The 20,903-nt window shown below is 41.0% G+C and overlaps 1 pseudogene; it reads right to left on the reverse strand.

The window, feature by feature from the left end:
* Positions 1 to 4,916: 4,916 nt before the first annotated feature.
* Positions 4,917 to 5,193, reverse strand: LOC116562656 (annotated as a pseudogene).
* Between the last annotated feature and the right edge of the window lie 15,710 nt (positions 5,194 to 20,903).

Consider the following 20,903-nt stretch of genomic DNA (forward strand, 5'->3'; position numbering starts at 1 on the left):
TTTTTTTTTTTTTTGTTGCAGAATTGTAAAGAACTCAAATAAAATAAAAGGTATAGAGACTCCATAGCATCAAGTAATCTGGAAGGGTATATTAGACAGTACCTATATTTTCATTTAAAACATACAGTAAATTTTGGTGTATTTTAATCCTTTGCAGTTTTTCTCTACAAAAGAAATCCCAACTAAAATTATGCTTGTATCTCTAGGGTTATGTAAAACTGAAAAGGCAATAGTGTTCTTCTCCTGCATCTGTTTGCCAAAAACAACATAATGGAACAGATGGACTAAGTAGCAGACACTTGAAAGCTAGAGAAATCAAATGGAAGAAAAAGTAAACTTCAAAATATTCTTTGCTTAATCATTGTCCTTATAGCATTTTACTTTGTATTCTACATTGTGGAAAATTTTAAGAGAAAAATACTAAATGGACCGAACTGTCTTAAGCTCCCGGTTTTCATTTTACTTTTCAACATTTTGGAATGTCAGAAAAAGCAATATGAATCTAAAACCTTGGAGAATAATGTGGGAATGTTGTGATAATTTTTCATGGAAGGATGAGGAGACACCACAATGAATTCTACGTGGCATGCCTTCCTAATAACCCTTTTTATATACCATCCCCCAAAATATTCCACTCCTTATAGCTCTTAACGAATCTTTTCTCTCTCATGTACTCTCCAAAGTTTCCAGTTGTGCTAGCTCTTCTATTTCTCCTATCTTTTCTCTTTTTGTTCTCATGAAGATTAATTGTACCTTCTCAACTTCTTCAAGTCTTCTCTCCTTCCACAACAATACCCTGATAAACAAACCAAGCAAATACTATCTATTTCTTTTATCCTCAGGAAGAAATGGAGAGGGTGATCACAAACACTTGTAATTTGATATTTTCCTTTATGCCACACTTTATTTTTAACATAAAAATTAAATATGTTTGCTTATATACCTTGGAATATAAATAGCTACCACACTATAATTTTGAATAAGTACATCATAAATGATAGCAATTTTATTAAACTTGTGTAAAAAAGTATTTTTATACTTCATCTAAATGTCAACTGGGTTCCTCCCAATATTTCCAAAACTCAGGTAGACAAATGGCTGTATTTGTTTGCTGTGGCTGCAATAACAGAGTACCATTGTCTCTGTGGCTTACCACAGAAATTAATTTTCTCACAATTCTGGAGCCTTGGATGCATAGATCAAGGTGTTGGCAGGTTGGTTTCTTCTGAGGTCTCTCTCCTTGGATTGAGGATGGCTTCTCCTCTCTGTGTATGTCTGTGTCCTAATCTCCTCTTCTTATAAGAACACTGGTCATACTGGATTAGGGCCCACCCTAATCATTTGTGACCTGTTTTAAATTTAACTACTTCTTGGCCAGGCGCGGTGGCTCATGTCTGTAATCCCAGCACTTTGGGAAGCCCAGGTGGGTGGATTGCTTGAGACCAGGAGTTTGAGACCAGGCTGAACAACATGGCAAAACCCCGTGTCTACTAAAATGACAAAAACTGGCTGAGCTTGGTGTCGCCCCCTGTCATCACAGCTATTTCAGGATGCTGAGACCTGAGAATTGCTTGAACCCAGGAGGCAAAGATGGCAATAAGCTAAGAGAGAGCGCCACTCCAGCCTGGGTGACAGGGTGAGACTCTGTCTCAAAACAATAAATAAATAATTAAAGAAGTAAACTTAACTACCTCCTTAAAAAGCCTGTCTTCAAGTACAGTGACATCCTGAGGTGTTAGGGGTTAAAACTTCAACATACAAATTTTTTTGGGGGGGGGACACAATTCAGTACATAACAAGGAATGCCCTTTTCATATTATTAGAGGAAGAATGTCAGCTGTCGAGGGATTAAATGATTTTCTAAACAATCTGCTAAGGGCACAGTCATGATCTCTAATTGATAACTTATTAAATAACTATGGATCTCTTTCAGTCATTGTTAGGAAAAAGTTGTTATAATGCAGAACTTCTTGTAGCTTCAGAGTTGGCATTAAAGAACAAGCCGGAAGAAAGCAATGCTTTCACTTTTACTTTAAATAAAAGATATAAATTATGGACATATGTTAACTTTATATTCATCTGAGTAGCCAGACTAGCTCTTTCCATAGTTCATCTAAATATTCATGCAAAAGCATCACAAGTATTTTTTCATGTTTTTAAACAATTTTGTTGATTCAGAATTTACATACCATAAACTTTACCCCTTTAAGGTATATAATCATCTTAAGTATTTATGTGTGCATTTATGTGGGAAACTATTCTGTATTCTTTGTGTAGAATAATTATAATCTCTGTGATAATTCTATAAGATTGCCATTATTGGCATTTATGGATGAGGACATAAGGCTCAGCAACGTAAATAACTTTCTTGAATTCATACAGCTGATAAGTAAAAGAGGCGGTCTTTCGGACCTAAATCTCTAAAGCCCAGAGCCTAGGCACTGCACCAACCACCCACTCAGTCCCCGTTTTTACAGAGGTTGACGTACTCAGTGAATGGAAATAAAGAGCACTGATAAAGAAAAAGAAAATCACCTGTAATCCCGTTACTCAGACTTAGCCACCTGTAACCATTCTGGCATATATCCTTACAGCTGTTTTCTTATTCATATGTATCAAGTGGGTAAGTTTTAGTCCATTCTGACTGCAATAACAAAAAAACAGAGCCTGGGTGTCTTAAACAACAAACATTCATTTCTCACCATCCTGGAGGCTGGGGAATCCAACATCAAGGCTCCAGCAGATTCCATGTCTGGTGAAGGTCCACAACTTGTTCATAGACAGCCTCCTCTCTGTATCTTCAAATGGTGGAAAGAGATAAAAGAGCTCTCTGGGGGTCCCTTTTCTAAGCACTGCTAGAAAAATGGGGAAAGGCCTTTCAGCTTCAACCAAGCATGGCAGCCTTCATCTCTAGGTGTCCAGTGGTTCAGGATGGCAGGGACTACTGCTTTAGGGCCCAGAAGAGCCTACAGAGCTTTGCTTCTGACAGAAGGCTCAGTGCTTAGTTTGAGCTTCCTCTGAGTTCTTGCCACCACCTAAGGGTGCCACAAGGCATAGGGTCTGCGTACTGCAGCTCCCTGTGCAACCTCCTCCAGTCTGGAAATCTTTCTTCTTTATCTGCTGTCACTCTCTCTCCCCTACAATCGCTTTTCACATAATATAATTCCTTTTGCTCAGTTTACAAAAATAAGAGCTAGGAAGGGAAATGTTTACAGTTTTGAAAACAGGGAGAATAAAGGACTTGGCAGTTGTAAATTTTTTTCCTATTTTTTAATGATGATTTTTTTCTCTACATGCATATTCTGCTTATGTGTTTATTATGATGATTATTATTTACAAAATCAGGATCACATTCTATCTGCTGCTCTTATCTAATGTGACTGTATGTATATAATTTTTATTTTGGTATGGTCACTTATTTTAATAACAATACACTTACCATGTTATCACCATGGAATTAAGTTCAGGTTAGACAAGAGAATTTTACAAGTGTAATAAAGTATTCTGTAGTATATCAAAGTTTGCATATGTCTGGCCAAACCAGCTTGCTCATAAATCATTAATCATTTTCATTATAGGTAATTTGTTTAGTTTGATGTTTATGATTTTTATGGAGAAAATAAACATAATGCACACATTTAAAGTGTTCTTCATTTATCTTTGCATTCGTGCTTAAAGTACGTATTTCCCTTTCAAGATGACATTTAAAAATTATTCTAGTACAATAGCAGCAAAAATACAATTCTGCAGTTATAAAAGAGCTAAACTGGAATCCATAATTAAGCTATTCTTATGTTTAGAACTGTGATTTCTGAGGCCGGGTGCTGTGGCTCATGCCTGTAATCCCAGCCCTTTAGGAGGCTAAGGCGGGTGGATCCCCTGAAGTCAGGAGTTCAAGATCAGCCTGACCAACATGATGAAAATACAAAATTACTAAAATACAAAATTACTCTACTAAAAATACAAAATTAGCCAGGTATGGTGGTGCATGCCTGTAATCCCAGCTACTTGGATGGCTGAGGCAGGAGAACCACTTGAACCCGGGAGGCGGAGATTGCAGTGAGCTGAGATCACGCCATTGTACTCCAGCCGGGGCAATGAGTGAAACTCCATCTCAAAAAAAAAAAAGAATTCTTATTCTGAAATAAATACCATTACTATGTAGCTCTGTTGTCAGCTTTCTAGATTTTTTTTTTCTTTTGAGGCAAAGTCTTGCTCTGTCACCCAGGTTGGAGTTCAGTGGCATGATCTCAGCTCACTGCAACTCCCTCCTCCCTGCTTCAAGAGATTCTCATGCCTCAGCATCCCAAGTAGCTGGGATTTCAGGTGTGCACCACTATGCCCAGCCTCCCAAAGTGCTGGGACTACAGGTGTGACCCACTGCACCCAGCCTAGATTTGGTCTAAACACACACACGCATACGATTTCAGTTGTGGGAGGCTTTACAAGTTATATTCCATGCAACTTTTTGAAAGAGCTCTAAAAGAGCCAACCAGTTCACAAGGCAGGCAAAAAAGAGTTAAATTAAGTAGAATAAATAGGACTCCTACATCACACCAAAGCATTCAATATTCTGCAGCAAACTGGGGGTACTTCAAGGTTGGTCTACTGTCTTTTTTATAACTGATTTCGTCTTAACGTTTTTAAAAGGTAGACATGTTTATCAAGTCCACGTAGGTGACATGTTTTTTTTGTGTTAACTTGACTCTCCTGAGTGACCTAGTTAGTGAACAAGCCATGGGTAATTTGGTCACCAAGCAAATCGAGCCTGCAAGAAAGGCAGCCAATATGCAAAATACCATGTTATTGTCTGAATACATTCAATTTATTTTCAATATAAACATGTAACCTCAATAGTGAAATGCGTAACTAATTCAACCTCCTCTAACAAGACCAAGACAGCATCTCTTCTTCTTCTAAGGCTTAGGTTTTGCCCAGAATTCCCGATACAGAGAATAGCTCCCACAACAAAGCCTTGGGCTGCCATACACATGTGGATCAGGTGAAGGGACATTTTAATATTTCCCCTGATCTTTAATTTGTTAATCCATATGCAAAAATTACTGTAAAACCTGCCATTCCAGTGGGGATTAATGGTGTCTCTTCAGCTTTTCAAATAGGTTTGGATTCCTGATATTCATTATATGAAGAAAGAAAAACATCTGTGCCGGTTGACATACTGATTGCTTGAAGAATCTTCTGAGAGTGAGAAAACCTCTCACAATCCAAATGGCTTCTCCAATCTTTATAATTTTCAATTTTTTTCTTATTATTGAGTTTTCGGGATTCTTTGTTATATTTTGGATAGAAATCCTTTGTCAGATAAGTGTTTGCAATTATTTTCATTCTTTCAGTTTTTTAAGAGTCTTTTTCAGATAAGTTTTTAATTTTAACAAAATCTGACACAACATTTTTTTCTCTCATAGATTGTGCTTTTGGCATTATATCTAAAAACTCATCTTCTAATCCCTGTCATATAGATTTTCTCCTAGGTTTTCTTGTAGAATTTTTATGGTTTCACACTTTACATTTAGGTCTATGATTCATTTTGAGTTAAATTTTGTGAAAGATATAGTGTCCTTATCTAGATATAGTGTCCTTATCTAGATTCAACGGATCTTCTCTCCATTGGATTGTCTTTGAATCTTTGTCAAAGATAAGTTGACTGTATTTGTGTGGGTCTATTTGTGGACTGATTTTAATCAATATATGTAGAAAACTTACTGTTAGGTAGCTTTATACTTAGGTATTCAAATTTATTCTCTAAGAGGTAGAAAACAAGTGTCCCCAAGTCTTCTATCTCTCCAGAAAGAAAAAAAAAAGATTAAAATGCATTTGATTTCAACAACCATGCATGTGTATGAAAATCTACCTCAAAATAGCTAAAATGGTGAAAGATGTGTTGCTATTTTAAAGTCAGAAGAGCTGGATTTGCCTCTGGCAGCTTTAAGCTTCGAGGGTGTTATGGCTCGCTGGCTTCAGGTTAGAAAATTAGAAATGCAAAAGCATGCTATGGTTTCAGTATCTGCCATTCTTTCATAATTTTATAGTACAAGGGTTTCCAGGGAGGGACCTAAGGCAGGAGGTGGAAGGGAGTGGGCAAACATTTATGGAGAAAAGAATGAAAGGTACCAAGAGAACTGGTCCAACTATCTGTCTTTATTTTTAACAGCCTTCAAAGCAAGTCATGCATGCTGAGCACTGCAAAAGCACCAGGCATTTTTTGAGGGGAGAAAAAAATCCTCTGGGAATGCACCACTTGAGGGGAGAAAATGGCTTTATAAAGAAATGATGCAAACACCACACTTTGCCCTGCCAGCAACTTCTCTCTTAATTTGCAACTGCAGAATGAAATATTCACTATACCAAAGCCTCAGTCAGCTGCAAAAACAATGTATTGTAATCTGATATTTATTTTTGCTGAAACGGATCCACAGCCCTTACATTTCAGATTCTGTAGCTTTGTAAAGCACCCAGAGAGCCTTTGCTGCCCTTGGGGGAGTGCAGAAGGCCATGAAACATCCTCGCTTTTGCAATGTAATTTTTCTTCAAGATCCCAAGCCAGAGTTGGATGGGTTTTCATCCACTTTTGGGAGGGAAAAACAAAAATGAATGAATTAAGCTTACCAGCCTTCAAAAAGTGTAACGTCAGCCCTTTATTATGATATAATATTAGCCAACACTTCCTTCACTTTCCCTGGGAGATACTGTATTGGAGATGCTGATCATAGAAGAAGCACTTGGCTGTTCCAGCCCACACACTCATGTGATTTAAATCTAGTCTCAGGAGAGACTTGACATCATAAAGGGAAATTGTGTTCAGGTTTTCTAATCCATGAAAACATTACCTCAATGCCACTAAACTCAAGCCCTACCACCATTTATTTCTTTCTCTGTATCACCAAACTTCATGGAAGAGGAATCAGTGCTTCACTGCTTCACCACCTAACATTTCCCTAATTTTTCCATTGCCATGAAAAACGTGAATAATGCTCTTATTTTAAAGGTCACCAAGGACTTCACGTTCTTCAATCCAATATGCATTTTTCAGTTGCCATGGACTTTACCATTAGGCACCACTTACCAATCTTTTTTTTCCATCCTGAAGCTTTGCATTTCCTAGCCTTTTGTGGACATGGTGCCAGAAGTTTCCTCTCTGTCTCTTTTCTGTGAAATTTCCAGGCCCTTTCTTGTGCTCCTTCTCCAAGGTTCTTTATTACAACCTCTTATTCTTTTACATTCCTATTCTCAGCAACTCCTCATTCCCATATTCACAGCTGTCATCTCCCTGATGGCTGGCACTGTAGCAGCAATCTTGAATCATGAAGTACCCTAGAGGATGAAATTCACCAGTGGAGGATGCTAAAGCAGGGCATTAGAAGAAACTTGCTGATCTCTCAATATCTTTTATGTAGTAGAATTGGCCCTGTGTGTTTAAGCCATTCTTCTTTTGAACTTATTTCATGCAACATAATCAAATTTAACTAATATAAATAGGTATCATCCTGGATATTATGGCTCATGCCTGTAATCCTAGCATTTTGAGAGGTTGAGTTGCAAAGATTGCTTGAGGTCAGCAATTAGAGACCAGTGTGGGCAACATAGCAAGACCTAATCTCTACAAAAAATAAAAAGATTAGCTGGGCAGGGTAGCACAGGCCTGTAGTCCTAGCTACTCAGGAGGCTGAGGTGGGTGGATTGCTTGACCCCAGGAGTTTGAGGTTACAATGAGTTATGATTGTGCCACTGCACTCCAGCCTGGGAGACAGAGCAAGGCCCTGTCTCTTAAAGAAAAAAAAAAAAAAAAGAGGATCATAATGCTTTGCTCATAAAGTCAGTATAAGGTTTACAAGATATAATACAGGTCATATATCTAGCTCAGAACCAGGCATAGCCTATGTGACCAAATTTTACAGATATCATTATTATAAACTCTATGCCTATATTCTAGCTGTGGTATGCACCATATCACAGACCGTCAACTATGTCCAAACAAATCTCCCAAAACCAATTCTCCGAATCTTATTATTCTTTGGTTTATGACATGACTAAATCTCTTGTTACTACTGAAGGTGTTGATTTTCCCGATTCTTTCCCTTTTAATGTTGAATCAGCTACTAAACCCTATTAATGTAGTCCTTCGAAGTCTCTCCAATTACTTTCCTTATTTTTATATTTACCCTGCAAACTCCCTAGTAGGAACTTTTTTTTTTTTGAGATAGTCTCAGTCTGTTGGCCAGGCTTGAGTGCAGTGGTGCATTCTCAGCTCACTACAACCTCCACCTCCCAGGTTCAAGTGATTCTCCTGCCTCAGCCTCTTGAGTAGCTGGGACTACAGGCATGTGCCACCACACTGGGCTAATTTTTGTATTTTTAGTAGAGACAGGGTTTCACCATTTTGGCCAGGCTGCTCTCGAACTCCTGACCTCGTGATCTGCCCACCTCAGCCTCCCAAAGTGCTGAGATTGCAGGACTGAGCCACTGTGCCCAGCAGAGACTTTCATTATTACCTACCCAAACTATTGCAACTGTCAACTCAATTGTTCCTCCACCCTTATGTTTCGTCCTCTCTTCCAGGTTATTCTATGAGGTGAATCTTCTAATCTTGTTACTCCTCTAATTGAAGACCTGAATAACATATGATTGTCCACTGAGCTAGATAACACCCTCCTCAGACTGGCTCTTGAGACCCCCAACCTATCTTCTGACCTTGATCTCTGACTCCTTACATGCTAGTCAGTCTAGACCCTTCCATTTGCCTTCTACTTTCTTAAGTCTGTTGCTTAGCTCATTTTTCACTCATCCAGAATGTTCTCTTACTCCATCCACTTCTTCTATTTCAATTTCTTAGCGAACTCACAAAGCTGCATGGAAATGTTGTTGTTCCAGGAAGTGCTCTTTCCAAAATGGATGTTATTTTCCCTTTACTTTAAGCAGTTTGTGTCTGTCTTATGGCATTTGTGCTCTATTGCTTCACAGCAGTGATTCTCAAAATTTGGAGCACATCAGAGCCACCTGGATGAATTCTGAAAACACAGATTGCTGTGCACCACTCTCAGAGGCACTGATTTAGAAGGCCTAGGGGGTGGAGCCTGAGAATCTGCATTTCTCCTAGAATCCCAGGTGATGCTGCTAGTTTGGGGATATCACACATTGGGAACTGCTTTATAGTGGTTTGGATCTAATTCTCCTTCTAAATTGTAAATGTCGTGAGATGGAATAATATGGCTTATTTTCACCTTTGTATTTCCTGTAGCTTTCAGCACACAGTAGATACTTAATGATTATTTATTAATATTGAAGGTCAAAGTTTTGCTTTTGAACTTGATACTTACCCTTTGGAGTTACGTTCTGTTGTTGGTTCTCATCAGCCAGAAAGAACACATCTAAGTGCTTTTGCTGAGAGCACAGCCGAATTCTTCCTCATCTTTGCTGCTGTTTTTGGTCTGGGATGTGAGCTCATAGTGTGTACTTGGAGGAATGTTAAGTATTGAAGGCAATGACATGACATGAATTCAGTGAAAGCAGGAGTTGAAGGACTCCCCCAAAGAAATTGGATGACAAAAGTTCAACATTTGTGAAATTAAGTATGAAGGTTGCCATGGTAAGGTAACAACAGCTTTGAAATCTATAATTGTACCTGGAGAGAGGCCTGTTAGAGTCCTCTCTGTGTATTTTGTTCCCTCTTATGCTTTTAATGCTTCAGAAGCAAGTCACTCTGAATTCAAGTTGTGATTATAATTACCCTTATTATTATTCTCAGAATGTTCTTTGGAACCAACATGGTTTTTAGGGAAGAAAATTAATTGCAGCTTTTCTTGGTTTAGAAACGTAGGCAACTGGATATTCTGACAAATTCACATCCTATCTTCCTCCTGTGCATAGATGACAAACTTTCTCTTTCTACCTGTCTATCCAGTTTTCCAGTCAGGGTGTTTTTTTCAGGAGGATAGTATGAAATTCTGTATTTTGAAATTGTTTTTGAAATCATAGGAAAGGCAAGAACAAGTCAGCCAGAGAAACGATAACACCACAGTCAACTCCCCAAAGACCTTTGTTTTTAGGTTTTAATATTTCATGTCAGATTCTCATGAAGTGAATTCCATAAAAATAATGAAGACTATATGGAGATCACTAAGATAAAGGATATATATCAAATATGGATTTTTTTTTATTTTAAGGAGGCAATTTAATTATATCCAGATGGAACATTTAAAAAGTCACATCTATGCATCATCATCTTTCAGCAGTAGCACAGATGGTACCTTTTCATTTGCACCACGTGCCAACATCGGCAGTGTGTCCAGCTGTCTACCCCGCCTCCATCACAATTCCAAGTTTATGTGTAAAAGGGCATGTTGGTTAACTCAGAGACCCATGGGAAACTGCATTACCTTGGGCCGTGACATTACTATTTTATAATGTTTCCTTCTTGGGGGAAGCAGATGGGGCTGCCAGGCATCGGCTTTTGTTTGCTGCTCTTGAGTGAGGTGCCCCAACGCTTTTTGCCCCTTCCCAGAGACAAGCCACAGATCTGCAGTGATGCAGAGAACCATGCAACATCTGCAGACCTTCTGTTAAAAACCGTTGCTTGTTTAATATTCTGTTTCCTTGCTATTTATATTTCTAGAAATTAGGGAGAGGTTTATCCTTTCATGTCCCAAATAAAGTTAAAAATGATGACTGATGTCATCAAGGGCCCTACAGCTCATGAGAAACAAACAAACCAACCCAAAAAACCAAATAGAGTGGAAACACATCATCACCAGCACCACCAGCACCACCACATCGCCCCCCTCCCCCACCCAACTGTAGAAATGGTTTGTGTGGAGACAGTAGCAGGAATTTTGCTTCTCTAGGGAAATTCCTTTGGTCTTCCCAGGGCAGCATACCAGCTTGGGGTCCAGAATAACCCCACCCAGGTTGCCTTAAGTAACTAAGTACTGGGAAGCACTTACCATTGCATTTGAGGGCAGCTAAAGGGACAATGAAAGCACTTGCCAGTCGCTCTCAGGCTGACCTGCAGTTTATTTTGTTGTGATAACACAAAACTGTCCAAAGAGCAGAGAATCCCTAATTTTGGCATATCCTGGGGCCCTAGGGCATTTCATGGTCTGGCACTTATCACTTTATTGATAAATCCTAAACTGACTGATGTCGCTGATCGTCATAGGCACTTATCATTTTCAACATTCCACAACTGTGCTAGCCTCTATGGTCTCCTGACCCTGGCTGTTAGTAGAGAGCTTCTAGTTCTTTGAAAAGCACTGTCTCCCATTCCTTAGCCCTTCCTGTGTCCTTGCCCTTAGTCAGCAGGCTCTGCAGCTCCTCTCATCAAGAGGTGGAGTCTATTTCCTTACCGTTTGGTTCTGGTATCTGTTTTATTTGCTTCGGCCAATGGGATGTTGGCAGCTGTGACTCAAGCAGAGGCTTGAGAAAAAGCTTGTTGTTTTGTAGTGGGGTTTGCTCCTCTGCTGTGGCCATGAGCAAGTGCCCAAGCCATCCTGCTGGAGAATGAGAGGGATGTGGGGCAGGACTGAATTGTTGCATTTGTCCTCGGTAAGAACAGTCTAGGAGCAACTCACAGCCAATGGCCTCCCAGATCAATACTTTACCTTCCAGTTCACAGTCAAATTCTAGCTTTAGGGCTGCGGTGGCTCACGCCTATAATCCCAGCACATTGGGAGGACGAGGAGAGTGGATCACCTGAGGCCAGCAGTTTGAGACCAACCTGGGCAACATGGTGAAACCCCGTCTCTACTAAAAAATACAAAAATTAGCCAGGGTTCTTGGTATGTGCCTGTAATTTCAGCTGCTCGAGAGGCTGAGGCATGAGAATTGCCTGAACCTGGGAGGCAGAGGTTTCAGTGAGCCGAGATCGTGCCATTGCACTCCAACCTGGGCCACAGAGCAAGACTTCATCTCAAAAAAACCCAAAAACAACAAAACAAAATTCTGGCTTTATCTCTCATGTAATTCCCAAGCTTGCCCACTTCCCTGTAACTCCATGGCTGTCACCCTGCCAGCTATGCCACATTTCACCTGGATTTCTGTAATGTCCTCCTCCTTTCACCCTTTCCTGGAAGACTTTGCCCACTCAGCAACCTGGGAATCTTTTAGAAACATAAATCAAGTGGTGCTAGTTCCTTGGATAAACCCTTTGCTGGGTTTTTCTTGCTTTAGAATAAAAGCTGACACTTAGGCTGGGTGCAGTGGCTCATGCCTATAATCCTGGCATTTTGGGAGGCTGAGGTGGCAGATCACTTGAGGTCAAAAGTTCGAGACCAGCTTGGCCAACATGGTGAAACCCCATCTCTACTAAAAATGCACACATAAACCAGGCACGGTGGCAGTCTCCTGCAATGCCAGCTACTCAGGAGGCTGAGTCAGGAGAATTGCTTGAACCGAGGAGGTGGAGGTTTCAGTGAGCTGAGATCATGCCACTGCCCTCCAGCCTGGGCAACACAGCAAGACTCTGTCAAAAAAAAAGAAAAGCCAATACTTAGCAGTTCTCAAAGCTCACAAGCTGTGCTTCCTCAGCCGAACTCACTACATTGCCCCAGCCTCTTCCTAGGCTCATGTTCCACTGACCTGCTCTTTTTCCTCTCAGCAAGGTAAGTTCCTTCCCACCTCTTAGCCTTTGCCTGTGCTGCTCCCTCTGCTTGGAATGCCCTTTCCCCAGCACTGCGAATCACTGACTGATTTTCCTGCTTCAATCTTTGCTTAAACATTACCTCCTCCTGGAAAGCTTCTCTTTGAACCCCCCAAGTTGCAATTATACCATCTAGATGATTTCTTTCATAACATTAATCACGACTTGTAAATATTCTGTTATTTATTTACTTCTTTGTTGGCTGCCTTCCTAGTTAGAATGTAAGTTCCTTTTAGGCAAGATTGTGATTTTCTTACTTTCACTGATATTTCCAGCACCTTTCACTGATATATCCAGCCCAGAGCTCAGCATATTGTCAGTGCTCTGTGGATGTGTTATACATGAGGTTAAAAGTGGAGAACCTATCTGTATTACGTGCACACACACACATAATATACACGCAATAAGTGTTTGTGTGAATACATTAGTGATTCCTTTTTCTTTCTTTTTTTTTTTTTTTTCACTCAGGCTGGAGTGCAGTGGTGCAATCACAGCTCACTGCAGCCTCGACTTCCCATGTTCAAGTGATCCTCCCACTTCAGTCACCTGAGTAGCTGGAACTACAGGTGCACACCATCAAGCCTGGCTAAATTTTTGATTTTTTTTTTTTTTTTTTTGTAGAGATGATGTCTCACTATGTTGCCCAGGCTGGTCTTGAACTCCTAGGCTTAAGAACTTCTCTTACCCAGCCTCCCAAAGTATGGGATTACAGGTGTGAGCCACCATGCCCGGCACAATTCCTTTAACTTCACTCTCATATGTAAGGTATATGTGGAGCATACATATATGTGACATATATGCAGTATTTGTGTGTAATGCATAATATACATATACATGCATTGAGACCTTTATTTAAAAAAATTTGAAGTCCTTTATTTTTCACCCAACACACACACACACACACATAAGTATATGAAATTTACTCCTCAGAATCCTGCATTATATAAAAATAGAAATCATAACAGCAGAGATAAGCCTACCTTATTTTTAAGGTTGCATAGTATTCCTTTGTGTGGCCATATCATAATCTATTTAGCCATTGTGAGTTAGTAGGTACTAAGATTGTTTTCATTCAGTGATAAGAAAATAGAAGCTGAAGGAGATAAATAGTTTGTCCAAGCCAACCGATGTTGAACTTGGAGTCTCAGTCCTCATAATGGGGCGGGGCACCTGAAGCCTAACTTGGCACACCCATGTCTTGCACATGGTAGGAGAATGTTTGTTGGGGGTAGATTCCATTCCTGTCGCTGTCCTATTTTTTTGGTCAACCTTTCTCCAATCAATTCATCTTCCAACAAGTTGAAAGAGATTATATATGTCAGTGGCTTTCAAACATTACTGCTCATAAAATTACACAGAGATCTTGTCACAACACAGACTGCTGGGTTCCTTCTCAGAGATTCTTACTCAGTAGATCTGCTGTGGAGGCTGAAATTCTGCATTTCTACCAAGTCGACGGATGCTGAAGCTACTGATCAATGGTCCATGCTTCCAGTAAGCGAAGCTGTCTGTAAAGTCTATAAAATCAAGAGGGTGTGAGCTTTGAGCTTACAGGGCAATAAAAAAACCCAATGTGGAGCCTCTTCCATAAAGACTTGAGAATTTAATCAGTGAAAACAAAATGTGTAACAAAACCATAAGTTTTCAGTACAAAGAAGAGTACATAAGTGCCAAAGGAAGAGTCTTGAATTAGAAACCAGTTCTGGGGAAATAAACACTCTACTTAGTGCAGGCCATCTGATTTTTGGAATCTACTTCTTGAATATCAATTTTCTTGATAAAACCTTCTTCCCTCACTTTAGCATGTGTGGAATCAAGTGTTTTCCTGGGACTTGTTGACAATTGGTTTGAGCTTATGTTTGCTGCCTGTCTCTTAGCTGAGGCTGTCCAAAGAGCCACATTACCAGAAGTGGAGGCCGTCTTACGTTGGGTTTCCTAGAACAGAGCCTAAGATGGTAGGTTCTTGTGCAAGTGATTTATTTAGGGAGTGCTCTCAGAAGAAATCTGAAATGCAGTGAGGAAAACAAGACAGGGGCAGGGGCAGGAGAAGAATGAGGATATGGGCTCAGTTGTAGCCTCAGCTGACCCCGCAGGGAGCTCTGGAACAAGAACAGCAGCAGAGCTGTGCCCCTAGGAGTCAGCGGGGCAGCCTTCAGTGCCCTGATATCTGTGCCTTCATGAAGACCCTGTAGGCCTGGGGGCCCTCCTGACTTTCCCCCATTTCCACTCTGATTTTCACAGTCTTTGTAAAACCTGCTTTTCTTGCTTCTCTTTTATTTGGCAAGCATGTATCACACACATATTCTAGGCACTATTTGTTTACTTGTAAGGTCTGTTCAGAGCCTTAATCTCTCTGTTCCAGATCTCACAGTGACGTCACTTGCTGACAAAATCTGACCTGGTGGCTCGAGGATTTCCCTGACGCTCTCCCTCCGGGGCCATATACCTGCATTTTACTAGTGGTCTTCTAAAGACAATTCCCAGTGTAAGACTGAATGTTCTGCCTCTGGGTTCACCCTCTCCTGTCCTACCCCACACTGCAGCCAAGGAAATCTCTAGTCAGGAGAGTCTGGCCCCTTCACTTTCACTTAAAATCTTTGAGGATGCTCTATTTCCTCCAATAAAGTCCAAATTCCCATCCTGGTTTGTAAAATTCTTTATGTTCTGGTAATCTTCCCACCTCATCTCTTACTTCTACTTAAGCTTGAGGAATGCCGAAATGTCCACTCACCAGAGCATCTGCATGTCCATGTCTTAGCTTGTTCTGATGTGCTGAATAATGGCCACCACAAGACACCAGGTTCCCAATCTGTGGAAACTGTTAATGTTACTTTGCAAGAAAAATGGGTCCTTGAAGATGTAATTGTAAATGATCTTGAGATGGAGAGATGTTCTTGGATTATCTGGGCCCTAAAAGCAGTCCTAATATGTTTATAAAACAGAAGCTGGGCTGGACATAGTGGCTCACTACAGTAATCTCAGCATTTTGGGAGACCAAGGTGGGTGGATCACTTGAGGTCAGGAGTTCAAGACCAGCCTGACCAACACAGAAAAATTCATTTTCTACTAAGAATACAAAAATTAGCTGAGTGTGGTGGCACAAGCCTCTAATCCCAGCTACTCAGGAGGTTGAGACATGAGAATCGCTTAAACCTGGGAGGTGGATGTTGCAGTGAACCAGGAGGGATCTTGCTACTGCACTCCAACCTGGGAAACAGAGTGAGACTCTGTCTAAAAACAAAACAAAACAAAACAAAACAAAACAAAATGTCAACAAAATAACAACAAAACAAAAGACAGAGGCAGTGGGAAAGTTGAGACACAGAGGAGGTGAGGGGAAGAGGGAGGCAGAGATTGAAATGCTACGGCCACAAGTCAGGAACTGCTGGCAGCTACCTGAAGCTGGAAAAGACAAGAATGGATTATCCCCCTGGAGCCTAGCCTCTTTAGGGAGCAAGTCTTTGTCAGCACCTTAATTTCAGATTTCTGGCGTCTAGAACAGTGAGAGACTAAATGTCTTTTGTTTTAAGCCAACTGTTTTATGGGAATTTGTTACAGCAGCCATAGGAAACTAATAATGGTTGTGATTTGCCTCTTCCTGGAATTACCCAGGGCCCCTACTCTCTCCCACAACACATATTTCATCAGGATAATTCTCTGTAGCTCATATGCTGCCTTCTCCAGGTAGCCTCCCAGATTTTTCCTCCCACCACCTCCAGGCTTGGGTCTGAATAGACAGCCTTGTTCAGTCTTTCACAATTTTGTGTGCAATCCTCTATCATTGCTTTTGCTCCAGCCTTTTTTCTATGACTCTTCCTAGGTCAATCTCCTTGTTAAATTATGAATCGCCAGGGACCTATTCTTTTCCTAGCCCCTGGGCTTGACATCGTGCCAGGTAAAAGTGTCTTTTCTGTATTTGTTTCCTGCCATGATGGGGGCATAGATGCTACTGTCCAGTGGTTAAAGGAGAGATTTGGGGACCTGAAAAATAACCAGACACAGGTGGGTGACAGCTCCCTGGGCTGAGCCAGGAGTGGGCAGCCTTTTCCCTGACTATCCAGCCCTCCAGCTTAGCCTGCTCTAGAGCTTTTGGGGGCCAGGGACCTGGGGTGCTCCCTTCAGTTTCACGTCTGCAGCACCCATGTTTATTTTCTACTCGGCTTTTTTTATAATCTCCTCCTCTCTCTGCTCTCCTTCTCCCGCCTCCCAAACAACAGTGACTCACCACCTCCAGTGCTGCTCCCTTTTGTCATTATTTTGAGGAGACTCATGATTTCCCTCATTATCACCCTGGGGCTAGACCAGAATTTGGCCTGCAGTGTTTTATGTCTCAGGGCCAAGGTGCAGAGCACAGACCAAGTGACATTTCAATAAACTGGATGTCAGGTTAGTGTTCTAACAATCTGGTTTCTCTGAGGAGGTAGCGGCTGAACATAAAATTTGAAAACTAAAGATTGGGCTTTAGTCAAAGGGATGATCCTGAGTCTTTTCAATTCTTCCTCTAGAAATTAGCTGCTCAACACAGAATTCCTGGCTAACATTTACAGTCAATTTTGACATTCCCTCCTAAAATCTGACAGTTTTTTATTAGCTTCAAATGAAGGTAGGTAATTGTTTTGTTATTTTAATAGACACCAGGTAGAGGAATTCTAACGTGGAGATGGTGGTGACAGTCTATTTTCTACCCTTTGTGCTGTTTAGAAGCCACTGTAATATTGTAATTATGAAAGCTGGGCTCTGGGGGAGAGTTTAATAGCTTGTTCACAAGGGGCTGAAATAATTATCTATTGCTATGTACAAATTATCCCCAAACTTAGCAGACCCAAACAACAAATATTTATAATGTCACAACGTTTCTGAGATTCAGGATGTAAGATCAGCATAGCTGAGTAGTTTTGGCTTAGGGTCTCTGATGAGACTGCAGTCAATATGTTGGTTGTGGCTGCCATCTTTAGAAGGGACTGGAAGATCTGCTTCCTAGAAGCAGATTACACGGCTCTTGGCTGGAGGCCTCAGTTCCTTGTCACACAGACCTCCTGGTTGCTTGAGTACTTGTATGATGTAACAGCTGGCTTCTTCCAATGCAAGTGATCCAAGAAAAAGAAAGGAGGAAGCCATAAGGCCTTTGATAACCTAGTCTCAGTAATTACACATTGTCACCTCTCTCTTATTCTAGTCCGTAGAAGTGAGTCACTAAGCTCATACTTGAGGGGAAGAGAGTTAGGCCTCACCTTTTGAAGGGAGTGTTAAATAATTTGTAGACATATTTTAAACCACACAGCTTCACAGAAGGCAAACAAGTCATTGCTACCATGTGGATAAAAATACTACCTGGAATTTGAATGTTCTGCTGGGAGGTTGTAAGAAACATGGAAGTCTTATATATCACACTCATTGAAATAGTGAAAAATAGTATTATGAAGATGACTGAGAGGGTATTCTGCTTTCGTAGGCATGGATGAGGGAAGAGTTTGGAAAATGTGGGGGATACAATTTAACTTAGAATTTTCTGTTTAATATATACAGTGTTAACTAGCTATCTCATTGGGCTCTTTGATTCAACAATTCAACACTATGAGGAATGAGACAAAAATTTCTGCCTTCAAGGATGAAAGGCCAATGGAGCAGAGCTCACTCAGCTAAGCTGCTCAAACCCAGCACAGACTAGACATAAACTCAGCTGACCCATAGGTGCATAAATGATTCCAACAGAGACGAGCAGAACTCTTAGCTGAGCCCAGCACAAATATATATTGAAGAAGTGTGAGACATTAATATTTATTGTTGTAGGCCACTGATATTGCATGATTACTTGTTATGCAGCAATAGTAATAGAGACAAGTTTACAATGTCATAAAAGAGACAAACATAATGAAAAAAATTTGCAAAGCAATATATAATAAATATTGTACTTGAAAATTGTACAGGGTGCTCTGAGAAGAGTGAAATGGAGTGTTTAAATCTGCCTTGGGAAGTTCAAGACTTCAGTTGCCTGAATGAAGTCCCAAAGATGAGCAGGTATTTGCCAGGTGGAGTGGGAGAAGCACATCCTTTCAGATAACTGCAAGTATCTTAATAAATTGGAGAACAATAGTAATAGATGAGTTCTAATTGTTGGCAGCCACTGGACCAGGAATAGCTTCGTATGTAATACTGATTTTCACTTCATCTTAAAGGTGGATTGAAGAGCCATAAAATGATCAGACTGATGGTTTATTAACCTTACTCTGGAGTGGTGTGGAGGGTGAGGCTAGACCTAAGCAGAAACTGGGTAGGTTCATACTGAGTCTGTGCTCTCCCGGATATGGCCATGGGAAAGGAGGGGGCAGAGGAAAGAGGTATTTGGAGGTGGCACAGACAAGACATGGTGACTGATTTAATGAGGGGGTGGTTCCTGGCTTCAGTCCCAAGGCAGAGAAGTTTAGAAGGGGGCGGTGGTGAACATTTCATTGTGGTTCATGATGAGTTTGAAGTGCCTGTGGGTGAGCTGGAAGGAGGTGTTTAGTAGGCAGGCAGAAGTGTGATTTTGAGCCTCAGAAAAGGAGTCTGCAGCAGGCATCTAGGTTTGGTAATCATCTGCATAAAGGTAGTAGCTGAAGCTATTATAGGCAAGGTTGGGTTTGTATACTTTGAGAAGCAAACCCAATTTAGTATCTAAGGGAAATGCGGACACCTAAAATGTGTGCAGAGGAAGAGAAACCGAGGGAGATCGACAAAGAGCAGCCAGAGAAGACCTAGGGGAAAGCGGTTTTGCAAAAACAGATGAAATAGTTTTTTTTAAGTTGGAGGTTAACAAAATCAAATATCCCAGGGAGACTAGAGTAGCTGAGGATTGAAAGATTTCATTTGTTTGTTTTGTGCCCAGAAAATATGATGAGTTTTATGGTGACCTGAATGAGGGTTTCATAAAGGTCAAGAAGGATGGAAGATAGATTGTAGAGAATGGACATGAAAACTGAGAGTCAAGAAATGAAAACAATGGTTATCAACTACTGCATGGTATTAGAACTATCCATGGTCTCTTGGTCTTAGCTCTGACTTTAGCCACGGATGGTAACAATTTAGTCATGGGTAGACAATTCTGTGCAGGCTTTGACTGACTTCAAGCAGGAATCACCTTGCCGTTAGTGTGTACCTTGGGTTTTCCTTTTTGTCTCAGGGCGTCTTCAATGCCATGGGCATCGATGAGTGTTTGCTCGAACCTGTGCATGCAAGCGTGGCAGTGTGGGGAAATTGGTACCTCTAGAAAGAACCCTTTAGGCACAGGGATGAGAGCTGATAAATAAACTCCTGCCATCCATCTTTTCGTCGGCTAATTCTGAGAGGCATTCTGTACATTTCTCAGAGGCCCCATGGAATTGAACCCCATTGCCTACAGTGGTGACCTTGACAACAATGCTTATATTGGCTTTTCTATCTTTTCTCTTCTTTAAGACAGAGTCTCACTCTGTCCCCCAGGCTGGAGTGCAATGCTACAATCTCGGCTCACTGCAACCTCCGCCTCCAGAGTTCTAGCAATTCTCCTGCCTCAGCCTCCTGAGTAGCTGGTATTACAGGCACCCGCCACCACATCCAGCTAATTTTTGTATTTTTAGTAGAGACGGGGTTTCACCATGTTGGTCAGGCTGTTCTCGAACTCCTGACCTCAGGTGATCCACCAGCCTCAGCCTCTCAAAGTGCTGGGATTACAGGCATGTGCTACCGCGCCAGGCTGGCCTTTCTTTCCTAAAAGATCTCTTACTCTGGCTCTGTGAGATCACCTCTTAAATAAACTTCCTGAATCCAAGAGCATTTTTCAGTCTCTGTTTTGAGAATATCTAAATCAAAAAGGAAATATTTTAGACACTAGAGATGTAAGACGATTATGTAGATATCAATAGGTACTCACTCACTGCACCCATTCTTCCAACTACAGCACATGCTACTTAGGTAGTCATGTTTTGTGTCACATGACCTAATTCCCCATCAGTAGCTGATTGGACCACAAGTGACCACATGACTGAGCTCAGCCAATCCAAACATAGGCTGCTCAGTAACCTATAATGTTACCTGTTGTGAACCTAAGGAGGGAACTAACTGGATTGTTTTCTGTGGGAATTTGAGTTAGAAAATATTTCGCAGTGGCTCATGCCTGTAATCCCAGCACTTTGGGAGGCTGAGGCGGGTGGATCACGAGGTCAAGAGATTGAGACCATCCTGGTCAACATGGTGAAACCCCGTCTCTCTAAAAATACAAAAAAAAAAAAAAAAA

The sequence above is a fragment of the Sapajus apella genome, unplaced genomic scaffold (assembly GCF_009761245.1).
Source record: "Sapajus apella isolate SASKATOON/1434 unplaced genomic scaffold, GSC_monkey_1.0 scaffold33, whole genome shotgun sequence".
Taxonomy (NCBI): Eukaryota; Metazoa; Chordata; class Mammalia; order Primates; family Cebidae; genus Sapajus; species Sapajus apella.